This window comes from Theropithecus gelada, chromosome 6 (assembly GCF_003255815.1).
Source record: "Theropithecus gelada isolate Dixy chromosome 6, Tgel_1.0, whole genome shotgun sequence".
NCBI lineage: Eukaryota > Metazoa > Chordata > Mammalia > Primates > Cercopithecidae > Theropithecus > Theropithecus gelada.
In genome coordinates, this window is record NC_037673.1 from 51,729,173 (window position 1) to 51,749,899 (window position 20,727).

Here is a 20,727-nt window from a genome sequence, read left to right on the forward strand (position 1 = left end):
CCATCAGGCTTCCATGCTGTCCTTCCATTCTCAGCCTGTTGTTCAGCGGTCATGCAGTTCCCTCATCTGTCCAACAAGACAAATGGTAGCACATATCTCAGCTGGCTTAAGCCCTTAGAGAAGTACCTGGCACATAATTACAGCAAATACTTACTTTTTGAGCACTTATTGTATTAGTTACAGTTTTTCTTCAAGCCAGTCTTATGGATTCATGCACAGGTTCTTAGAAGAAGAGACAGCAAGAAAGGGTACATGAAAACCACGAAAATCTATTAAATGGAAGTTTTTGGATACTTGAGTGTAAATTGGCATGGAAGGGTTTGCCAGCTTCAATGCTGGTGGTGCTGGTGTAGCAGGTAGTGCTGCTGTGGCAGGGAATGGAGCCACTGGTGTCAGGAGGCTTCCAGCACATCATCCTCTCTGTGTGGGCAACAAAAGCCACAGCAGCAGCTATCACCTCAGGGCTCCTGCTCAGGAGAGGTGTAAAATGGCAGACACCTTGCACAACCAAGAGGTACTTACTGTGAGCACTTGGGAAGTAGCCCTGGGGGATCATCTGACAGCAAAGGGAGACTGAGGCTCCCAGAACCAGAAAAATACTGTCCCATGACTCAGTAGTGGCCTTATTTTACCCAAAAACTGATATGGCCTTGGAGCATTTTTTTTAGTAATAAGAGTTATCATTTAGCCTTAACCATGCATCAAGCACTGCATGAGAGCTTCACATCATTTTATCATTTAATCTGCACAGCTCTGCCTCCATTTCCCCCCACTCATATGAGAGCAAATTAGCAGACTAAGTAACTTGCCCAAGGTCACGTAGCTAATACTGGGGAGCCAGGGCTCATCCCCAGATCTATCCATCCACTACAGAGCCGTTCGCTTAACCACGATGCTGCCAGCCTGGCAGAGGCTGCCCACATGCATGCACCTCCCTCACCTGCCTTGAAACAGCCATGCCTCAGGGTGGTGCTGCTTATGAAACAGAATATGAAGGTAACTCATTGTGATTCCTTCTCGTCTCCCAATAGTACCCAGCAGAACACCCAAGTAATAAGTAATATTTATTTAAAACCGGTGGGAACTTGTCAACTATATATACAGTCATACATCTTACTATTTATCATTAGAAATAATATAAATGAAAATCAAATTGGTAGCCCTCAGGGTCTTACGATAAGTCAAAAGCAGGTAGCACTTACCTGAAGGATGTTATTGGCTGTTACCACCGGAGCGTCATCATTTACAGATTCAACAGTCACAAAAAGAGTTTGGGGAAGACTGTTTTCCAAGCTCTGAGCTATTTGCAAAGATGGTGAATTGTCATGAAGCTTCTCGCTGTCATCATGAACATAGTAAATCAATTTATTTTCCACCTGTAACAAACCACAAAATCACCAGTTTGCTGAAATGTGACTTAAAAATACGAACAAATGGTAATAAAAGAAATCCCAATTTGTAAAGTCTCTCTAAAACACAAAAGCACATCCTCATCCTGTGAAGTTTCAGTCTGATAATCAGAGTGCAAACTGTGATGGATGGTATAGATTTTCTGAAATGATACTGCATCCTAGAAATAAGATTAAGGAGGAACAGCTTTTCCAGCACTGGCTCCACTTGGTCAGTGTGGTTTTGCCTTTATGATGGTGGAGTCCACCCCAGCTGTGGACCGCAAATAACCCTGTACAAAGAGGAATGGAGATTGCCTCTATCCACCTAGATTCATAGGCTGCCCAGAGGCGATCTTGGCATCAAGGAAGGGAGCACTGAAGCACATTGCACCATCAGCTTCAGAGGATGGCAGCCACTGATTTGTCCCATGGGTTTTTTTCTGGGGAACCAATCTGCCCTTTTGAAGAAAAGACAAAGGTAGAAAGGATGGTGGTGGACTACCTGGCAAATGGTTGTCAGAAAGGGAAATACATCCTAGAACCAAATGGTCATCACTTCAGCAGGGTTTTTTGAAGAATCAAATATTCAATGGGATATGAATGACAAGAGCCTACAGTGGATGGAAACTCTGTGACTGTAAGAATTGTGGAGAGGTCTTCAGTGAACAGTTTTGCCTTAAGACACACGTGAGAGCTCAGAATGAAGGGAACACTTCTCAGGGTAATTGTTATGGAAAAGATGTCCTCAGTGTGCACAAGGAAGCTTCTATTGGACAGGAACTTTCCAAATTAAATACATGTGGAAAAATCTTTGCTCTAACTGCAGGCTTTACTGTACATCTTGAAATTCTCAATGCAAGACAATCCTACAAATGCAAGGAATGTGGAAAAGACTTTAAGTATTTTGTGAGCCTTGATAATCACACAGAAATCCACACTGGTGAGAAACTGTGAATTTCAGGATGTGGGAGAGCCATCACAGCTTCCTCACACCTAAAGCAGTGTGTAACAGTTCATACAGGAAAGAAATCCAAAAAGACTAAGAAATGTGGGAAATCCTTCACTAATTTTTCTCAACTTTATACACATGTGAAAACTCATAAAGGAGAGAAGTCCTTTGAACGTAAAGAATGTGGAAGATCCTTTAGAAATTCCTCATGCCTTAATAATCACATTCAAATTCACACTGGAATAAAACCAACAAGTGTACATACTGTGGGAAAGCCTTCACTAGATCAAATCAACTTTATTGAACCTGTAAGAACCCACACTGGAATAAAACCCTATGAATGTAAGGAATGTGGCCAAGCCTTCGCTCGGTACTCGGGCCTTTCTACACACATATGAAGTCACAGTAGAAAGAAATCCTATCAGTATAAGGAATGTGGGAAAGCCTTCACTATGCCCACAAGCCTTATTCAACATACAAGAATTCACACAGGAGAGAAGCCTTATGAATGTGTTGAATGTGAATGTGGGAAGACCTTCATTACTTCTTCCCGTCACAGTAAACATTTTAAAATCCATAGTGGAGAAAAGCCCTTTGTATGCAAGATATGTGGCAAAGCATTTCTGTATTCCTTACGCCTTAATGTTCACCTGTGAACTCATAATGGAAAGAAACCCTTCATATGTAAAGAATGTGGGAAAGCATTTGCTGTTTCCTCACACCTAAGTAGACATGAAAGAATTCACACTGCAGAGAAACCCTATGAATGTAAGGGTATGAGTGTTATCATTTAGCCCATCGGTTGCCATCTTTAATTACTGGCAATAACACCAAAGATTATCAGATTTGTCCTAAATGCCTTGAGGTTTAACGGCTCATGGATTTGTCTTAGATGCCAGCCTGAGGGTCTGAAATTAAACCTACAGGTTCTGAATACAACTCCTTCATGGTTGCCTGAGTCTGGGCACCTGTGAAGAAGGGTCATGGATGGTAAGGTCGGTACTGCAGGCTGCCTCACCTTGGTGATTAGATTCCTAAGATCATAGCATTAACAAGTTCTGTATGAGATAAATCACGCAGACTGGTCCCAGCCCCTGTTGGTTAGTAGCTGCCAGTGTGGCACATTCATGTCAAAATTTACCAGGAGCCAAGATGATGTAAGCCCCAGAGGTGGATTGTTAAAAGATGCTCCTCCAAAGGTCTCTTCTGTTCCCTCAGATCCTGCAGAGCATGGCAGGAATGAAAGCATCCATAACTGCCAGTAAACTTTCACAGCCGATTATTTCTGTGTCCCCTTCTTATAAAATCTAAGAACTGTGACGGCCTTGCTTGTTCTGCCTTGTATGCCTATTTTAGGTGGCACAGTCTCAGTGGCAGTGTGTCTTCTAGTATAATCCAGTCTCTCTCCTCATTTCTGTTAAGATGGCTGATATAGTCTATGAATCTCATTCATGATCTCTTTATCAGATCATTGTTCAGCCACACTTTCAGGATTCTCTTCAGCACAAGTTTTCTAATTTTTGCAGTATGGATAGGCTGAGAATTTTCCAAATCTCCAAGCTCTGGTTCCATTTTCCTCAACAATTTCTTCTGCAATTCAAGTCTCCTCTTTTGCATTTTCCTGTAAGCAGTCAGGAAGAATGAAATTTCCTGTGTACTTTAACACTTTAATTACAGGTCTTAGTGATACATACCTAATTTTATCTCTGTCAAGCTCTACCTTCCACAAAATGCTAGAATACTGTTCTGCCAAGTTCTTCACCACTTCATATCAAGGGTTGTCTTTTCTTCATTTCCCAATAGCATGTTCCTCATTCCCCAATGACACCTCACCAGAATCACCCTTAACAACCTTATTTCTAGCTTGCACATCAGAATTTTTCCAGCCTCTACTCATTTGTCAGTTTCAAAGCTGCTTCACATTTTTAGCTTTTTGTTTCTTTGTTTTTAATTACAATACCTCACTTCTCAGTACCGAAATCTGCCTTAATGAGCTCAGGCCACCATAACAAAATACCACAGACCAAATGGCTTACAAATTCATTTAATTTTAAATAAATGAGGTTAAAAACAGAAATTTATATGCTCATATTTCTGGAGGCTGGAAGTCTGAGATCAGAGTGCCAGCATGGTCAACTTCCGGTGAGAGCTCTCTTCCCGGTATGTAAATGCCCACTTCCTCATGTCTTTACATGATGGAGACCAACAAATAGGTTGGTCAGTCTGTCTCTCTCTCTTTCTCTCTCTCCTCTCTCTCTCCTCTTTCCTCTCTCCTCTCTCTGTCTCCTCCCTGCCATCTCTCAACATAATTTCATGATACTTCCTAAAGATCCTATTTTTACATACAGTCACACTGGGATTTGGAACTTCAACATACGAATTTTGGGAGTTATTGTTCAGTCCAAAGTACTTAATATTATTCTTTTCCCTTTTAACATAGGCAATCACATAATCTGTAAATAATGGCTCTTATTTTTCCACTTTAGTTGTTAGGTTTTATCTCTCTATATATATTTTTTCTTGCTTTACTGGACTGATTTCAAGGTCCAGCAAAACACCAACTAAAAGTAGTAATACCAGCATAACTGTCTGCAATTCTGCTGAGATATGTGCTCCATTTTATCGGCTTGGCTGTAGGTTTTTATTTTTTTATTTTTTGAAGAGGCTATCTCCAAAGGAAAGGTTTCTTTTTATATCCAGTTTTTACATGATGAATGATTTCTCAATATTTCCTAATTTGTGAGGCTGAATTCCTCTTGAATTTATTGAATGTTTCCTGTGCATCCTCAAAAAAAAAAAAAAAAAAAAGATTAAGGAGGAACAAAGCGATTGAGCAATGTGGTGTAGCACAGAGAATGCTGGACTGATCATCAGAAGATGTGAAGTAAAAGTGCTACTTCTAACATGAAAGTGTGTTGTGAGTGACTAATTTTTGAGGTTGCTAATTGCTTTGTTTGACAATTCAAACTGTTAAATTTCAGCTCTGAAACTTCTATTCATCCATTGGTTGGATTTCTCCTTTAGAGACATATGGACCAGAGCAACTATTAAGTTTGCCCAAATTTCTCTTTTCTAAACTAAATATGCATTGCTCCTTTAACTGTTCTTTGTATGTGAGGTTATACTTCCTTCTGAGGTTATACTCCTATAATCCTGCTCCTTCTCCTTGAGAATACAATAGGTTTTTGTGCAACTAATAAAGGATGCTATGCATAACTAGCTAACATACACCCACTGTGGACAGACTGTCATGAATTACACCGAAATCAAGTTACTCTAACAACACAGATTTCCCTCTCTATAATAATCCAAATACAAACATTTACTTTTACTTCTGTTATATTTTATCTTTTTTTTTTTTTTTTTTTTGAGATGGGGTCTTACTCTGTCACCCAGGCTGGAGTGCAGTGGCATGATCTCAGGTCACTGCAACCTTCACCTCTTGGGCTTAAGCGCTCCTCCCACCTCAGCCTCCCAAGCAGTTGGGAAGACAGGCACGCACTACCATGCCCAGGGAATTTTTTGTATTTTTGGTAAAGAGGAGGTTTCACCACATTGCCCAGACTGGTCAGATTTCATCCTTTTAATGTTTGCTCTGAAATCATCCTCCAGAGAATTAGTTATTCCTCTTGGATTTGTCATAACCACAACTTTGATCAAAATGCCTTTCATGTCTTTAAAACTCGGATGGAAATATTGAAGAGCACAGAATCAAAATCAGAGACCAAGAGGATTATAAAACTAAAAGGGAACTTAGCTGCAGTGAGTCTGTGACCCAAACATACAGCAGAGAACTTCCAAACCCCAAGAGTAGCAGAACTTCTGAAAAAGTATGTGGGATTGTGTTTATTTTGATAAAATACAGCCAAAATTTTTAACAGTTCAACTTCGCCCATTCCTGTGGCGTACTTCCTCTGAGCAAAGTCTTTTGATCTTTCAGAGGTGTTTCGGACACGAGTTGAAAAGTTCATGAAGGGTCTCAAGAGAAAGTTGTGTCCACTCATACACAGGTGCTATGAGAATTTCTTTGGAGTTCTGTGGGCAGAGGAATTCCAGATCATGGCCTGTGAGTGTGCTCCTGGAACATGCTGTCTTAAGCTATTCGAAAACAAACATGGAAGATGGCTCTGAGCAGAAGGTAGGAGAAGTTTTAATGCACTATAGGAATGTAACCTTTGAATACCAGTCATGTTCAGAGTATTTCTCCTGGAAAAATACATCATTTCCTTAATGGAGTGGCACTTCCCAAAATGACATGCCATTTAATAATATTAATCTGAAGGCAAAGAGAGGGTATGTTGGGGATTTGTCTTTCCCTAGACTTCTAAAACCAGAATAATATCCGCTGGCCTGAAATTAAAGGATAAAACAAACTAATGGAAAATCTTGAGAGATTCAAAAGTATTTGGTCTCCTGTCACCAACTCTGTTCGGGGACATACTTGATGCTCCTCTGCTCACATCTTCTCATCCCCCAGTGCTCCCCTCTCACTCCTTACTCCGGGTCAAAGGTGAAGCCTCGGGCCCTCCCACACCTGATCTGCAGGCTCATCTGCTGTGCTCCCCACAATGCCTGCAGCGCCAGCCACACTGGGTGACTTGCTGCTCCTTGGACACACCAGGTGTGCTCCTCATGCAAAGCTGTTGCTCTGGCTCTTGTTCTGCCTGAATGTTTTTCGCATATACACTTAGCTTACCTATCCATCACCTCCTCCGGGGTCTGCTCAGATGCTGCTTTCTCAACGGTGCCTTCCTTCACCACTCTATTAGAAACTGAATGTCAATACACACACACACTTCAGTAAAGGTGCCAGCACTTCCTAGCTCCCTTTCCTGCTTTATTTTTCTCCATAGCATAAATCATTCAACATACCATTTATTTCATGTATTTATTTTATGTATTGTTTCTTCCTGCCTCTCTCTTTCCCTCATCAGGAAAAATGCTCCCTGTGGGCTGGGATTATCACCTGGTTAGTTCACCAATTTATCCCCAGTACCTAGAACTGGCATCCCTGACACAAAACAGATATTCAAAAACTATTTGCTGAATGAATGAAGGGCAAGAATGGCCAGGGAATCTCCCTCTCCCAGTCACTAAAGGCTGCAGCCACTAGTTTTTAGAGGTTAGAGTCACTGTAAGTGAAATGACTGTGTCTCAAAACTTGGTGACCCCAGGAGTCACCTAGGGAGAGACAATGTGAAGGGATCACCTCAAAAGCAGGGACCCGTGACTTTGACTCTTCTCTGTGAACAAGGCTACATGATAACATAAACAGCATGTTGTCACAGCAGATGCATAGGGAACACCTGCATCTCGACACATACATTTCAACCTGTCATTCTTAAATACATGCCTCTTACGAAGCACAATTAATCATTGAATTGACCAGGATCGGACCAAAATTTAGTGCTCAGAAGATAGGACTACAATTTACAAACTACTTTTAGAGAAGTATTCCATTCAACTCACAGCGGAGCAGGTTTGAAATGGTCTTAGATGGGTTTGTCCAGCCTTTGAGGGAGAAGCCATGACTGAAAGACACCTGCACAAGGTCACTAAAGCATCACCTTCCCTGGGACCCCACCTGCATGAGGTCACTAAAGTGTCACCCTCCCTAGGACCCCCGCTGAGAAGCACTGATGTCTAAGGTCTTTTCCAACCCTCAGTATTCTCTGCTTCTCCCCAGGGCTCCCCAAATCCCCTGGTTAAGTCTGGCCTCCTTGACGTGTAATTCAGATTACATCTCCTGTGGTCAAAGGGGAGGACTCCTCCACAGACTAGCTCCAAGTGCACTCTGCCACTCCTCCACCTCCTGGACAACTCCCCATCCACCTAGAATGCCGTTGGCCATGCTGTTCCCTTTGCTTGCCCTGCTTTTCTTTGTTTCCTCCTCTGTTATCTCCCTGCTCTTTCACTCTCTCCTCAAAGTCTAGCTGAAACAGTATTTCCTCTGTGAAGGTTCCCCTATGCGCTTCAGTTAGCATCTTTATTCCCACCGCACCACTGTGAAAATGCAATGTGAGAGGCAAGAAAAGTGCACCTTATATTAAACCTGGTGCCCTTGATTGCTCAGCAGTATTTCCTGAGGGTGAGGAATATGTTTCACTGACCATGGTAACTGCACACAGTAACTCGAACAGGATGTTTAGTAAATTGATTCAAATCAATGGATGCGTTGAAATTCTTAGAAGCAAAATGAAGCATCAAACATGTGTTCTTAGCTGACTAGACAAAGACACTCTAAAATGGTAGGTGGTTGTTAATGTTTTCCAACTTGGAGAGTGTATATTCCTAGGGTCTTATAAAGGAAATGATGGGGACCTGCAAGTTACTTTTCAGCATTTAAAAAGAAAGTAATGGAAATCATTCTTTTATTCATGATAAGAAAGTACAGTCTGACAATAAGACCATTCTAACCCAAAGCAAAGAAACATGACAGCAGCCTGCAGTTGTCCTTGGTTATTTTATGCTGATTGGATGCCAAGTTGGCAATTGTGCCCAGATCCCTGATTGCAGGGACTGGACCATTTTAACCATCCAGAGCTTATGTTCATCATAGGGTGTGATATGGAAAATGTACCATGTAAGCATCTGTTGGTTGAGTGAGAAAATGAATGAATAAAAAAATCCACCAATGATTAAAGCATACTTGTGTTAAATACCTGGGCATTACCCCGACATTGCTGAGAGGGACAGTGACAACGTGGCACTCATCTAGAACTGGGCAACCAGGATAGTGCAGGAAACCCATGGCATAGAAGCAAAAGCTAGAAAGCTAGGGATGTTTAACCTCAGAAAGATAAAATTCAAGGAAATCTGATAACCTTTTCTTTCAAATACTTAAAAAGCTTTCATGAAAGGATGTGTATGATTTATTCTGTACCAGAATAGTATCATTCTAAGAGAATCATACTATGAATGAATCTAGGAGGTGAATGTTTTATTCTGTACCAGACGTACCTCTGGTACAGAATAAATCTGGGGTACTAGAGCCAGGACCTAGGAGAAAAAGTTTTTAAATGGCAGATTTCAGCTCAGCCTAAATAACTATCTAAAAATTGGAGCGTGTTTACATTGGAAGGGCTCATCTCAGCAAATAGTAAGTTCCCCATCACTGAAGATGTTTAAGCACTGGCTGAATGACCTCTCTATAGGGATACTGTGGAAGGGCTTCTAGCATCTGGTGGGAGGTCGACTAGACACCCTGCAAGGTCCCATCATTCCCATGAATCTAAATAATAAATAGCCATTTTTTCTCCTACCCAACATTCCCAATTACATAAACTGAGAGTTATTACCTGTTTCCCGATAAATTTCATTAGCTTTCCTCTTGGAAAATTAGAACTTTTGACATCACTGTATTTTGGTGGTTCAAGCAGAACAAATTCACAGTCAAGTCCCTCAAAATATTTTGCTTGGAATTTTGAGGTAGTCTTCTAGAAGTGCTCTGGAGCCACCTTCTTGAACTGTGAAATTCTGCACCTGCGGAAGAATCCACTTAGGCGTGATATCGACCAAGATTTCGACTCTGCTCACAACTTGGAAACCATTCATCACATTCAGGGAAAAACAGTCCTGTTCTTGGTTGGGGGTTGTCTGCACATAAAGGATATTGCCATCCTCCACATCCGGTTGTGTAAAAGTCAAAGGGGACTTTTCATCTGCACCCAAGCTGCCTTCTTCTGGTATAAATTTTTGGAGGTATCGATGCATTGGTGGAGTTTCGACTATGAACACTGCCTCTGAAGGAATATTATCTTCATGCCCAGCCTTGAGTTCACACACACAATATCTAGACACACACACACAAAAAAAACTAATAAATGCAAAAGTCAAGACTGTTGATAACCACATTGTCTTATATTAACGTCCACAATTGGCTTAAGTTGTACTTAGGGTTGATACACAGTTTAAACCTGAGTCTATTTTGGTGCCCATGCCAATATTTTTAATATCAGCCCTGCTCACAAAAAAAGTAATGGTCAGCAACACTTGAGTAGCTACTAATGTATCAACCAAGTGTCATTCACAGCAGCAAAAACCCCAGGACTCGAAGGTTGAGGTGAAAGAAGATAGAAGAAGCAGCAGTTGGGTCAGTAAACTTGTAAGACCTTGAGAGGAAAGTTTTCATCCCCCATTTTAACTCGCTCAGCATTTTCAATACTTTTTTTTTTATTCAGCAAACTCCATCTCAAATCTGATTATAACTGATGTGTAGTCATTGGGCTGTATATGCCCCCTTGTGGTGAAACTTAAGTATAAGCTTTTGAAAAAGAATAAAAAAGCTAGTTCTTACTCAAAACTCACTATTCAAACTCTTATTCAAAACTCACTGTTTAACTCATTCTGATTTGAATTCATTTTTAATTAATTTTATTGGCTGCATCTAGCAAAAAAGTAAACTTGTTTGCAGTCCTGAGGGTAGATTCAGAATAGCCTGCATTTGTGGCCAGTTGTTATAAATCACAGCTTACACATCCCACATCCTATACAACATTACCCAAAAGAAGTACACCCCTTCCTAACTCTGATCAGCATGGCTGTGCCTGCTGGAAGTTTCCAGTAGGAGCCCCAGGAAACCAGGTGACTTTTGGTCTCACCTCTGACATTCCACTGGTCTAGGCTAGTTTTAACCATGATTTTCAGGATACTAAACAAAGCCACATTCAGAACTAAAAAACTATGTAACATAGTGTTTGCAGCTATCTTAGGAATGTTTCTTACATTTGTTAAATTACTCCAAGTTTTTATACTGTGCTTCAGCACATCATAAATAAAACTCAAATCAAATGAAGTATTGGCAGTGTTGCTATGAATAATGAATAAAAGATCTCTTAATTTACCATAATATATACCTCTCTTCCTTAGTCCAAGTTTTTACTGTACTAAACGTATACATGCACACGTATGCACACGTGAGCCCAGCTTTAAAATAAACCTGAGCATTGCTTACATTCCATTTCCAACTGTAGGAAAATTGATAGCATCAAATCATGAAACCTTCCAAGTTTTCTTCTCAACAGCATCTATATTTTTAAAAATTCACTCCTAATACCAGGGGAGAAATCATCACAAAAATAGCTTTCAGAAGCAGATTATTAGCGCCTGTGAGAATGAGAATTCTTGGTGTTATGGATAGGATAATTACCTACCTGGAGCCTTCCGGTATTCAGTTTTACTGCTTTTCTTTCTTCAACTACAAGAGTCTTGATGTGCAGAACCTGTGTGTGATGTGGGTGACCTTCCACACACTTGAACACAGACTCCCACTCCCACCTCTAAGCATGTGGCTTTAACTTTCACTGTCAGGTTGAATACATCAAAGTTGCCACTACCATCGTACCTATCAATCACACGTCATCAAGTCATCCTGAGAAAGTGAGTGGGAAACAGAATGATTGACCAGGATCCTGCCGTGCTTTGGGGCCTGCACAATGTAGAATTCAATCTTGTGGTCTGTTCTGACATCTTGGTTTGTGGTGATACTTAAGTCGGCCGCTGTGAGGCTGCCATCTTTTCTTCTCTGTATGAACAGCCCCGTGTTGTTGGCTATCTGGACATAAGGGTCTGACACACTGACCTCAGGAACAGACGATGTGTAGTGGACACCATCTGTCACAAACAGCACAAAGCGGGCCGAGTCTGCACCCTGATGCCCGAAAAGCACGTGCCCTTCCCACAGGTCCTCTTGCCTGAACTGGTAGAGTTTATGAGTGGGGTCGCTGGCTCACACCAAATCCCCATTTGGGATGCCCCGCCGGGTGTACAGCAACTGCCCATCGTCAAAATCTAAGTCAGGGTCATGGCAACAGAGATCTGCCAGGGTCAATAAGTGCTGGTCATTCTGCACAACATGAAAGACTTTATCTCTCATGCATACTGGTTTCTCATCATTCTTTAACCAAATAGAAACGGTGACTTTTATTTCCGTAGATGAATGCTCTGAGTCAAGATCCCTGACTGTTCCCCTGGTCCTTTGGTGGAGGCCACAACAAAGAACTACTCATCACCTTCAGTTTCAGAGTCATCTTGAACATACATCAGCTGTTCACTCACTTTGTCTTGATTTGTGAACATAGTGATATTGTTATTTATTTCCAGAGAATCAGACAAGCTAAGCAGTTTCAGCTTCGCATGTTGAGGGCCTTTGGAGATTTTATATTGGAAGATCTGATTGCCCAAAATGTGAACAAACAGTTCTGATTTTTAAATTAATTTCCCTTCTCCTTCTTTTAAAAATAATCTGTTAAAATAATGTATGTCTTATCTGCTTTAAAGCTGATTCTGAAAGTATAATCTTTTGATTCTATCTATTTTGCAACAACCAAAAACCTAAAAGTATCCTGTGAGTCTTCCCTTGGCTTTTCCTGAGGTTCGCAACTTATCTTAAAGTCTGTAATATTTTTTTGGCTGAAGATTGAGTTTGTTTTTAGAACGTTATTGCCAAGTAGCAATTCTCCTTTCTTAGATGGGATCAGTAACTTAAAAAGTAGTTCCCTCTCAGCTACTTCCACACCCTCTGTTGCAGCCTGCAAATGATCAGAATTCAATATGTGCTTGTTTAGTTGACTGATCTCTAGAGGAACATTTTTCAGAAGGATAAACTTTAGCCATTGTGCTGTAACTGGAAATATCAGCTTTTCACCAACTTTTCCTTCTATGTTAACTTTAAATTTAAAGTGATACGTAATTCTAGCTGCAATTCTTTGAATGTACTACAGTACCGGACCTGACTCTGATCAACAGAATGCTGAGAAAAGGAACTAACTTGTCTCAATTTCCCACTTGACCCTCGCCGCTGGATCTGGCCATACTGAGTGATGTCAGAGCAGGTCTCCATCTCATGCCATTCACCATTAACCTCCACTGACAAGTTACTCCGTGTAATCAGAGGAGTGCCACCCTGTTCTATGACCACACCAATTCTATTGGCCACTGCAAAGTCCCAAGGAACAGCCATGATTCGCAACACTGCTCTATTACTAACCAGCTCTTCATCACTTGCTCTCAGAACAATCTGAGAGTTTTGATGACCCCTGTGCACGTAGAAAATGTTGCCATCTCTTAAATCTTCATGTGTAAAATGATTAATGGCTTTCCCGGGATCATTTGCATTTTCTAAAAACCCAGCATCTGAATTGAAGTTGCCAAGAACTGAAATACTAAGACTCAAAGAATCTGTGTCAGAGTCTGACATGTCTGTCATACTTCGGGTCAGTTGTTTCTTAGAGTTCTCAAATAGAAGAAGCAAGTTTCCTTCTGGTACCTTAAGGTACGGGGGATCGTTGACTGGAATGACAATAATGTTAAACATATGTGGAACACGTTCTTGCAGATATAATGGCATTTCTTTCTTGCTATTGGAAGAAACCAAAAATGTAAAATAATCCATAGGTTCTTCTGAACCTTCGTGGACATACCAAACTTTTCCTTGCCATAAGTCTAACATGGTAAAAGCCATCTCCATTTCTTGCTCAGGTGGCACATCTAATGGAAGGAACCCATGTATAGGCCTTTCCTGTATTTTAAATAGTATTTGAGAATGATGGATACTCAAATCCTTAAATTTCACATGCAGCTTCATGTGCCTTTGCTCCAGTAAGGTCCACCTTCTTGGACCCCCAAGTTACTCAAAACCAAGAAATCGCTGCTCTCATCTTGAAGAAAAGGCTTGATGACCTCACGGACGACAGTGGAAAGGAAAACTTCTGACTGAAGCAGATTTTCTATCGCTGTTATGGAAGGATTTGTGTTGTCAACACTCTCAGTTTTACACCAGCAGAAATACCTTTGAAAACAAGGGCATCCCTTAATGCTCTCTTTTCTGAATTGGCTTCCAAGCTTCTTAAGCACCCTTTGAAAGATGTTCCTCGAGCAAATTTCCCAGGCACAGAGGCAAGTTCTAACCTCTTTACTTCTTCCCACATTTGGTTATCAAGACCTCCCACAAAAAGGGCTCCTTCAGGCCGGGCGCGGTGGCTCAAGCCTGTAATCCCAGCACTTTGGGAGGCCGAGACGGGCGGATCACGAGGTCAGGAGATCGAGACCATCCTGGCTAACACGGTGAAACCCCGTCTCTACTAAAAAATACAAAAAACTAGCCGGGCGAAGTGGCGGGCGCCTGTGGTCCCAGCTACTCGGGAGGCTGAGGCAGGAGAATGGCGTGAACCTGGGAGGCGGAGCTTGCAGTGAGCTGAGATCCGGCCACCGCACTCCAGCCTGGGCGACAGAGCCAGACTCAGTCTCAAAAAAAAAAAAAAAAAAAAAAAAAAAAAAAAAAAAAAAAAAAAAAGGGCTCCTTCAGATACAAATGGTTTGCTTTGCAAAGGCAGTGACTTCCTTACCTTTTTTTCATCTACTGTTAGGTCCAGATACTCCCCTGTGAATTTGAATTGAATAATATGCCTCTTGTTGTCACTGACAAAACTAAAAGAAGAAAGCTGAGTTTTACTTTAAGCCTTTCTACATAAGGCTTCAATAGACGTTCATCTATTTTCAAAGCAAGAAAATCTCCTTCCTTACCCAACTGAAATGAAAGCAAGGCTTGCTGAGTTACAGTTTGCAAAGTAAATTCCAATAGCCCTTGTCCTTGCACTCTCCATTCTGGAAAAGTGACAGAGAATCTGGAGCTAAAGAAATTGATGGCTTCATCCTCCCCTGCAAAAAAACTCATCATTGCATCCTAGTGACACCTCATAAACCTTCTTAAAACCAGGGTAAGATCTAAGGGATGTAAGGATCTCCCTCTGGTTAAATACCACATCTTTCATACATCCTCGAAAATTGGGGAGCTTTCCATCCAGATAAGGTACATCGAGTGCCCTGTGGCCTCCTACGTAGATTCCATGTTGAAAACTCAAATTACGCATCCCACCAGCTGCCATTTGGCCAGTTGTGTCATAACGTTTGTCAATAACAAAGGAAATATTATGCTTAACATAGCGCAGTTCCACGAAATGCCAAATAAAGTCATCCATATGAAATCTCTGCTCAGAAAGGAGCATTTGTTCACTTGTACCCAAATTTACTCTCACCTGAAAAAGAAAGAATCATAATTAATCAATCCCATCTCACTTTTCATTTCATACTGTTTTATTGAGAAAATGGGGCCTTTCACAAAAGAAAAAGAAGAGAGAAATTTGGGCATGAAAACTCTTCCCATGCTTATAGATTACATACTAAACTCAGAAAATTTTAAAGTTGAAATATTTAAGACATGCTAGTAAAACTGGAGAAGATCCCAACCTATACAAATGGCCCATCATTTTATTCTAGTGAAATAACAGCAATCAATAGATGTAGCTATTTTGTTCTCTTTCTCTCTCACTGCTTTTCTTTCCAGTAATTCTATGCTTATATGTATTTTAAAGATTTAAAATCATACCCGTAAGGTTCCTGATTTAAGTTATATTATACAATAGTCATTTGTCCGAGCTGCAAGAAAAAGTAAACCCTGTGGTTTGCTGATATGAAATTTTAATTGAAGAGATAGCTCAGAGGAAAGTTCTATGATGTTGAACTCCACATAGCTTTCACCATAAAAAGATGCTAAGGGGAAAATAACAAAAGAAGTATGTTAGTAAATGTATTAGGCAATGACTATTCCACTTTATATTATTATCTCTTTTCAGGGACTGATCCTGGTGAAGAAAGTTGCCTTTCCCAAGGCCATATCTGCTTCCTGGGGTGACCCAGAGATCTGACATGGGTTATAAAAAGCTCAGTGTTCTCTCACCCCAACTCTGGAAAGCTCTGAACAGTCATTCCCTCTTCACAACTCTCAAGAGAGGTAGCTGAGGCTTAAACTGAGATGAAATTGCAATTCAACTCCTCCATCTACCCCAGAATGCTGCTTTCCCTTCCACAGGAGTTGATCCTACAAGCTTTCTCTAATAAACCTCCTGCTTGCTAAGTTCCATTTCAGATTCTGCCTCCCCAGAAGCCCAACTTGTGACAACTGGTACTGGAAGTGGTCTGAAAAAGCAGATGCTAAGATAAGATTTGGAGCTGGACCACCACTACTCAAATGGTAATTACGACGCTGTCACTGGTGGTAGGTGAACCACAGAGAGCCCTGGCAATGACTGCAGACTTCACTGGTGGTGAGCTGTCTTGGTGTAAGAGCAGAAAGGAATATATTAGGCCTGGCTCTGAAATACTGAGGTATTCAAAACAAGGCAAATACAGAGTAAGTATGAAGACAATGGAATTGGGTGCCTATTGCCAAGCTTGAATGAAGCTTTGGAAAAGATAAGGAAAAGCTGGGAAAGATTAGTTGACAATTACAAACTAAGTATGAAAGCCAGAAGACCTTCCTTTTAGCAAAGTCCTTCTCATCTCCTACAGCAGGAGGGCAAATAAGCTGAGACTCAGACCCAGGAATTAATCATCAGAGTAGTCAAGCTCCAAGCAAATTTTTGGGGAATCTAGCCTGCAATATCTACTCCCCTCTTTGCTCCTCTGTGCATGTCTTTATCCTAGAACCTACCAAGTTGCATTGAAATTTCTTATTTATGCATCTCTCTCCTGCACTATTCTGTAAGTTTTCTAAGATCAGGGACCATACCTTTTATATCTCATCTCTTCAGTACCTAGCACAGTGCCTGGCACACAGGTAGTGTCATAGTTTCTGTTGGTGTCCCATTTCGATCCCTTTTAACAGGCTGGTGCACCCATCCTTCAGTTGCTGAACTGTCTTATCCAAAAACTCCAGTGAAATCACATCCCCTACCCTGGAGAGCAATCCACAGCCAAAGATTGATTGGAACTGAGCTATAAAATATGTAGAACTCTGCATTGCCATTCATATTCCAGATTCCCTTCTGGGATCAGGCTGAGGTTACATCAGCTGAAACCACATCTTCGCTTGGCATCTTCTCCTGCCTTATCCTGCTTCCCTCACTTCCTTACATTCTCTACTGGGAAAAAATCATTCAGTGATTTACTAGCACCACAGTCCCTCACTCAGGCTTTCTCACTAAGGAAACTGACCTAAAACAGGCAAGCAGTAAACAAGCATTTATTGAACCAAACTATACTGACCTAGTAGATCCCTTACTCTATAGTTGAGTAAACTCAGACTTAGAAAAGCTTAGGGACTTGCATAAAGTCATCAGTTGGTTAGAAACAGAGCTAGGACACAAACCAAGCTTTCCCCACTATCAATCCAGTGTTTTTATGAAGACAGGACGTTAATACAGAGATGAATATGATCCCTACAGACTCTCCCAAATATGCATAAGCACCCTTTTCTCTCATTAAAATATGCATTAATAATTAAACTTAATAGAACTAGAATGTAGAGCTAGGTCATTAAAGTTGACAGATGGCAGTTACATACCCACTGGCTAGCTGAGTTTATCCTCCAGGCCTCCCCATTACTGAATGCCCCCACCTCAATTTCTGACAGACTCAGAGGCTGTATTGTTAAGTTTTCAAAACCAGGAAATGTTTTCTAAATTATAAAAGCTACCACTGAGAATGACTAAGTAACATTAATAAACAATATCCCTATATTTTCCCACGTTTCACCTCCCTGGCACTAAATCAATCCTAGTCCCAGCTGGTGGCCAGAAATTTCCATTGCCTCTGGAGAAAAGCAAGGAACTAGGTTAAAACCTGGTTTGACAGCCTGAAGCCGATTCATGTCCTCACATACCTCTAAGTAGATCCTATCTTTTGCAGCCCCTAATAAGTGTCTCAAAATAATAATAAAGAGCAAATAGAAACATGAGTGAAATTGGCCCCTGGTAAAAGAAACGTGATCCCTACCTTCAGCGAAGAAAAAGTGTGGTTTCAGCATTAGCGAAACAAAGTTGAGCAATAATCAGATAACCTCCTGGTTTTGCGTGCTTAAAGAAATGATGAAATGGCTAAGTGGGAGCCAGAGTCTTCCACTGGTAAAATATATAAAACATTTAGTTTGCTCTGCAATTTCTCCCAGGAGGGTGATTATTTTATTCATTATATCCTCCTTAGAAGTGATTCCCATTCCTTCTTCCAAACTACATCTCTCTGGTTTTTTGTTTTATTTTGGTTTTGTGCTTTTGTTGTTTGGCTTACTATTTATAGAGTGCCTACTATGTGCCAGGTATTGCCAGGAGTTGAAGATGCAGAATCAATAAAACAAAGAGGCCTGTAGCCTACCAGAGAAGAAAGCCACTTGGAAAGAAGAGTGTGCACCCAAGTGATATTAGAAAGTTGGTCCATCAGAAGTACCTCCTGGGTCACCTGCGATATGAGGGAGGGAGCAATCCAACTATAAAGTGTCTCTCTCTATCCCTAATCTATAAAGTGAGATTAGTGGCTTCACTTGGAAAGGGGCAGATTGAAGTGGCTGATCCTATGCATGGGTTATTCTGTCCACAAGTGATACCAAGCATCTTATTTAGTACTGAGGATTCAATGGTGAGCATGAGAGACTGCTAATCAAGTTATTACAGTTGCTTATTAATTGAGAAACACACAACAAAAGCACAGGGCCTAATCAAGGGAGGTGTGGAGTCAGGGGGTTTCAGGCAATGGCTTCTGGAAAGACCTGAGTGATGGAGTAGACAGGAAGACAGGAGAGAAGGGAGAGAGGTGAACACAAGCACCTGAAGGTCCAGTCTGGCTGAGGGCAATGTGAGGAGAGGACAGCCAGGGTGGAGGCTGAGGGATGTGAGGGGTCACGGGGCAAACATCAGAGAACAAACCCCACCTTGTCCTTCTGAAAGGCCTTCTCTGGCCACTCTGTTTAAAGTGCCCTCACACACATACATGCAAATGCACACAGGTCAGTGGCTGGCTACTCCTTTCAAGGCCCTTATCATAATCTCTAATTACCTTCTGTATTTGCTTTCTTGGTTATTATCCAGCCCCAAGACCACACCACCCCAAATAAAATGTAAGATTCTGAGGCCAGAAGCTTTTGTTAGTCTTGATCACTGCCTAATTCTCAGTGCCTAGAACAAGTGTCTGGCAAACAGTACTCACTAAATAAATGATGGTCTTGGAAAGTAAGTTTAAAAAGTCAGACTACATCTGCAAAGAGCGCTAGATAGGGAACAAATAGGGAAATGCATGATCAGATTGCAGTTTAGGAGATGATTGGCTGAAACGCAGACTCTCAGCAAGTAGCTGGGTCTAGGGAAAGGGAGGAGAAAGGGTGGGTTCAAGAAATATTTAGATAGGACTGTCAGGGTAGGGAGAAGGGAGAGGACAAAGGGACAATTCAGATTGATTTCTAGGTTTTGGGCTTAGTATCCACTTACTAAGTGGAGACAGGGAACCTGGGAGGAGAAGCTTTGGTTTCATTCTGTATTGTTTTGTTGATGCATATGTGACAAGAAATTCTCAATGAACTTCTGGGGAGCAAGTGAATGACTCACCAACTGGATCCCCATGGACAGGGAGGGCCTTATGAACATGTTAAGGAGGTTGAACCTTATTCTGAAAACAATAGGCAAGCATTAAATTACTTTCAGTTGAAGAGAGACAGATCAGTTTGGGGTTTTAGAAAGATCAATCAGTCTCATAGCTATGCGAGTTCAAAACTAGCGTAGGATGGAAACTGATTAGAAAGTATTTCAAAAAAGATTTTAGATCTCCTTTTACGGAAAATTAGAATTACCTTTTCATATTATATTTTCACTAATTTTTTAATTGTGCCTCTTTATGTACTGCTATTCTTCCAAATATATTCTGCAGATATAATTATAACTTATTTTCAAAATTAAAATTAAAAAAAAACTTCTGTGATAAATTATTTGCATTACACAAAGTCCTAAGATGAGGTCTTAAGAGGAGGTCTTGCACTAATAAAGCAACTCTTACTTATGTTGTGTCATCTGAGATTAGTGACTTCACTTGGAAACAAACACCACACTTTGCATTACAAATTTATCCTTAAGAATCTCAGCAGGACGTGATGGCTCATGCCTGTAATACCAGCACTTTGGGAGGCCAAGGCAGGCAGATCACCTGAGGTCAGGAGTTCAAGACCAGCCTGGCCAACATGGTGAAACCCCATCTCTACCAAAAATATAAAAAATTAGCAGGGCATGGTGGTGTCCTGGCTGCTGCTTGGGACCATGCACAGGGCTGTCCTCTGGACTCTGGAGGCTGCACTCTGAGGTCTGAGGTTAATAAATGGAAATTGCCACAATTTTTATACTGCTATTTATAAAGACATCACTTATAAGGAACTTAAAAAACCTATTGAATTCTAAAAATATTACATTAATTGATGTTAGAGAGACATGGGAAATTCTGGAGTATGGAAAAATCCCGAGGTCTATCAATATACCATTGGATGAGGTAGGTGAAGTTCTACAGATGAACCCAAGAGACTTCAAAGAGAAGTACAATGAAGTAAAGCCATCCAAATCTGACAATTTGGTGTTTTCT

At 41.0% G+C, this 20,727-nt stretch overlaps 1 pseudogene; it reads left to right on the forward strand.

Annotated features, from left to right (window-relative positions):
• Window positions 1–1,615: 1,615 nt before the first annotated feature.
• LOC112626646 lies at window positions 1,616–3,134 on the forward strand (annotated as a pseudogene).
• Window positions 3,135–20,727: the final 17,593 nt, after the last annotated feature.